The sequence below is a fragment of the Arvicola amphibius genome, chromosome 2, assembly GCF_903992535.2.
Source record: "Arvicola amphibius chromosome 2, mArvAmp1.2, whole genome shotgun sequence".
NCBI classification, from domain to species: domain Eukaryota; kingdom Metazoa; phylum Chordata; class Mammalia; order Rodentia; family Cricetidae; genus Arvicola; species Arvicola amphibius.
In genome coordinates this window covers 76,864,271-76,869,098 of record NC_052048.2, presented here as the reverse complement: position 1 = coordinate 76,869,098, position 4,828 = coordinate 76,864,271, and positions in this window count along the sequence as shown.

Here is a 4,828-nt window from a genome sequence, read left to right as displayed (position 1 = left end):
GGTGATCAGTCTTCTCACCTGCTTGCTTTGTGCACGGGTCACTGCCCACCCCTTGTTGAAATGGTGCAGAAAACCACAATAGCTTTAAAAAAATAAATCAAATGTGGAATTATACAATGCAAGGCATTATCTCTCCGTGTGGGCCCTAGCAGGTGCTGGGCCCGTTGACCCAGCCCCACTGCTGGATAGAAGGGCCCTGACTGCTCTACAATGTAGAATAACCACCCGGTTTCCAACCCCATTTACCATTCCTATTCATCCTGACAAAAATTTATTTCCCGTTAATGGTTGTCATCTCTTTTTATGTCCATATTATCCATTTGGTCTAAATCAGTGCTTCTCAACAGTGAGTCAAATGACCCTCCCACAGGGGGTCACATATCACAGAGTCTGCATATCAGATATTTGCATTACTATTCATAACAGTAGCAAAATTACAGTTATGAAGTAGCAACAAAGTAATTTTATGATTGGAAGTGAGCACAGCATCAGGAACTGTGTTAAAGGGTAACAGCATTAGGAAGGTTGAGAACCTCTGACCTAAATGAATCATCTTTCTTTAGTGGCTACCAATTCGAACGCCATTTGCCCAGGAGGTACCCTCTGATTCTCCCCAAATTATTCCTATATACTGGGTTTAAATATAGGGAAATCGATTAGGGCCCTCCCAGCATGGGGGCTACAGGTCATTCCTTGTTAATAGAACATTGAGTGGAGTGCACTGAGGGACTGGAGAGATGGCTCTATGATTAAGAGCGTGTGCTTTTTTCTGAAGGACCCTAGTTTGGTTCCCAGCCCTCGGTCAGTTCACAACCACCTGGAAGTCCAGCTCCCGGTGATTTGATGTCCTTGGGTGTTTGTACTCACGTACTCACACACAGCCACACGTGGAGACACACAATTAAAAATAAAGTAGAGGTCATAGAGATGACTCTGTGGTTAAGAGCACTTGCTGCTCCTGCAGAAAATATGGGTTCAATTTTTAGGATTGACATAGTATCTCACAACCATTGGTAATTCCAGTTCCTCGAGATCTGATGCCCTTTTCTGGCCTTTGCTGACACCAGGCACACATGTGGTGCACATACATCTATGTAAGCAAGCACTCATACACACAGAATAAAAATAAATTAATTAAGTGGTGCACGCCATTAATCCCAGCACTTGGGAGGCAGAGGCAGGCGGATCTCTGTGTTTGAGGCCAGCCTGGTCTACAAGAGCTAGTTCCAGGACAGGCTCCAAAGCTACAGAGAAACCCTGTCTCAAAAAAAAAAAAAAACAAAAACAAATTAATTAAATTTAAAGCTGGGCAGCAGTGGTACATGCCTTTAACAGCACTTGGACAAAAGCAGGAAGATCTTTATGAATTCAAGGCCAAGCAGCAAGTTTCACAGCAACCAGAGCTATGTAGAGAGACACTGTCTCAATAATAATAATAATAATAATAATAATAATAATAATAATAATAATAATAATAGAAAGATTTTATCTAGGAATGCCAAAAAAATAAAAACGTGTATTGTTCTTAATCGTATCAACAGACTAAAGAAAAAAATGATTATTTCAACAAAAAAAGCATTTGATATAATAAATATGCATTTTTTAAAGCTATCAGTAGCCACACATGGCAACACATGCCTGTAATCTAATCACTTGGGGGCAGAGGCAGGTGGATCTCTGTGAGTCTAAGGCCAGCCTGGTCTATGTATAGAATTCCAGGCCAGACAGGATTACATAGTGAGACCAAATAAAAAATAAAAATCATTTAAAAAAGGCCAAAGTTTTGCCAACAAGCTAAATATATAACAGAGGGAACTTGAACTTGGAGCTTGTTCAACTTGTACAGAAATCTCTAAGAAACTGTTCTCAGGAGATGGGGAGTCATGCAGCTCAGGCTGGACATAAACTTTTTTAATGTTTGAAAATTGGGATTTAATTTCATAAAAGTAGAAAAGACAAAGACGGATTCGAAAGTCAGTGTTCATTTTTTTTGTCTCTAATAACTAACATATTATTGATTATATTATTTTGGTCCTATCTAGTATTTTTTTTTTTTTATCCCTCAGAACCCATGCTGTTTATTGAGATCTACATTTTTATCTGCTCCCCTCCCTGCCTCTCCCATTCCCCCTTTAATCCTCCCCCAAGGTCCCCATGTTCCCAATTTACTCAGGAGATCTTGTCTTTTTCTACTTTCTACTTCCCATGTAGATTAGATCTATGTAAGTCTCTCTTAGTGTCCTCATTGTTGTCTAAGTTCTCTGGGATTGTGGTTTGTAGGCTGGCTTTCTTTGCTTTATGTTTAAAAACCACCTATGAGTGAGTACATGTGATAATTGTCTTTCTGTGTCTGGGTTACCTCACTCAAAATAATGTTTTCTAGCTCCATCCATTTTTCTGCAAAATTCAAGCTGTCGTTACTTTTTTCTGCTGTGTTGTACTCCATTGTGTAAATGTACCACATTTTTCTTATCCATTCTTTGATTGAGGGGCATTTAGGTTGTTTCCAGGTTCTGGCTATGACAAACAAAGCTGCTATGAACATGACTGAGCACATGTCCTTGTGATATGATTGAACATTCTTTGGAGGTGGTATTATTGTGTCTTGAGAAAGGTTGTTTCCTAATTTTCTGAGAAATCGCCACACTGGCATCCAAAGGGGCTGTACCAGTTTGCACTCCCACGAGAAATGCAGAAGTGTTCCCTTTTCCCCACAACCTCTCCAGCATAAGTTGTCGTCAGTGTTTTTGATCTTGGCCATTCTTAAAGGTGTAATATGGAATCTCAGAGTTGTTTTGATTTGTATTTCTCTGATGACTAAGGATGTTGAACATTTCCTTAAGTGTTTTTTTTTTTTTTTTTTTTTTTGGTTTTTCGAGACAGGGTTTCTCTGTAGCTTTAGAGCCTGTCCTGGAACTAGCTCTTGTAGACCAGGCTGTGGGATTAAAGGCGTGCGCCACCGCCACCCGGCTCCTTAAGTGTTTTTCAGCCATTTTAGATTCCTCTGTTGAGAGTTCTCTGTTTAGGTCTGTACTCCATTTTTTAATTGGATTATGTGATCTTTCGGTGTCCAATTTCTTGAGTTCTTTGTATATTTTGGAGATCAGACCTCTGTCTGATGTGGGGTTAGTAAAAATCTTTTCCCATTCTGTAGGCTGTCGTTTTGTCTTGTTGACCGTGTCCTTTGCTTTACAGATGCTTTTCAGTTTCAGGAGGTCCCATTTATTAATTGTTTCTCTCAGTGTCTGTGCTGCTGGGGTTATATTTAGGAAGTGGTTCCCTGTGCCAATGCCTTCAAGTGTACTTCCCACTTTCTCTTCTATGAGGTTCAGTGTGGCTGGCTTTATGTTGTGGTCTTTGATCCATTTGGACTTGAGTTTTGTGCATGGTGATAGATATGAGTCTATTTTCATTTTTCTACATGTTGATATCCAGTTATGCCAGCATCACTTGTTAAATATGTTTTCTTTATTCCATTTGATTTTTTTTTTTGCTTCTTTATCAAATATCAGGTGTTTGAAGATGTGTGGATTGATATCTGGGTCTTTTATTTGGTTCCACTGGTCCTTCTGTCTGTTCTTGTGCTAGTACCAGGCTGTTTTCAGTACTGTAGCTCTATAGTAGAGTTTGAAGTCAGGGATTGTGATGCCTCCAGAAGTTCTTTTATTGCCCAGGATTGTTTTGGCTATCCTGGGTTCTTTGCTTTTCTAAATGAAGTTGAATACCGTTCTTTTGAGGTCTTTGAAGAATTTTGCTGGGATTTTGATGGGCATTGCGTTGAATCTGTAGATTGCTTTCGGTAAGATTGCCCAGTGTTCATTTTTGCATTTGTAAATAAAGAGTAGATGTTAACTCGTAAAATACAGCTGGTCACATTACAAAGTATGTTGTCAGCAAAACAGTATTTATGGAAAAAATCACCAGCAGCTGATATTTAAGAAATGATTTTCAACACACTTTCTAGTCTATAGTTTGGTTCTCTGCACCAGAGTGCAGATTGTTTTTTAGATGACAAATCTGGCTGGCAGAGGTATTTGTTTTGGGAGTGGGGGACACCAAGGTCAGAAAACCCCTGGGGAGTAACAGGTGCACTTATCTGGTCAGAAAGCAAGTGAGAAAGTCTCATGAGGGATGGTTGTGCTCATTCATAGTAACTTGGGAACATCCCAGGAGCTCCTTGGATGTGAAGAGAGCATCAGGACGCCTCTCCAGGGTTAGCAGCAAAATATCAGAGTGGGTATCTCTTTTCTGAAGCCACAACTCCCTATGTTTCTCATTTCACCACATGGAAGCAACCCCGCACAACCTTGAGCGATGTGGATGATTCTCATTTACTGGGTTATCTCCCATACCAGTCTGTAAAAAGCATGCTCACACACAGTCTTGTCTTAGAGAGAATGGCATCCCAGAACTCTTGGCTTACTTTGTGTCAAAAGTCCCTTGTCAACAAATCAGTATGCCTTCTGAGTCTTTCACTGGCCAAATCTGCTCCTAGCAGAGGTTAATATCTGCAAATGATTTGCTACTGTTTGGTGACATATATGCAGAGGAAGCCCTCCCCTGTCCTCGTGTACTGGTCTCTTGGGGCACTGTACTCTTGCCAATCAGTGTCCAAGATGTTCAACAGACAGAGCTCACTATCCATTACCAGCGGCTTTTGGTAAGAATCCTCTCTGGTGTGTCCGTATTCATCTTAGTAGCACCATGTCCAGTTTTAAATGGCGACAGAATCAAACCAGAGCTTCATGAATTAGGTAGGCAAGCACTCTACCAATTGAGCTATATCCCCAGGTCCCCTAGGGGACACACAGCCAGCACCTTTCTCAAC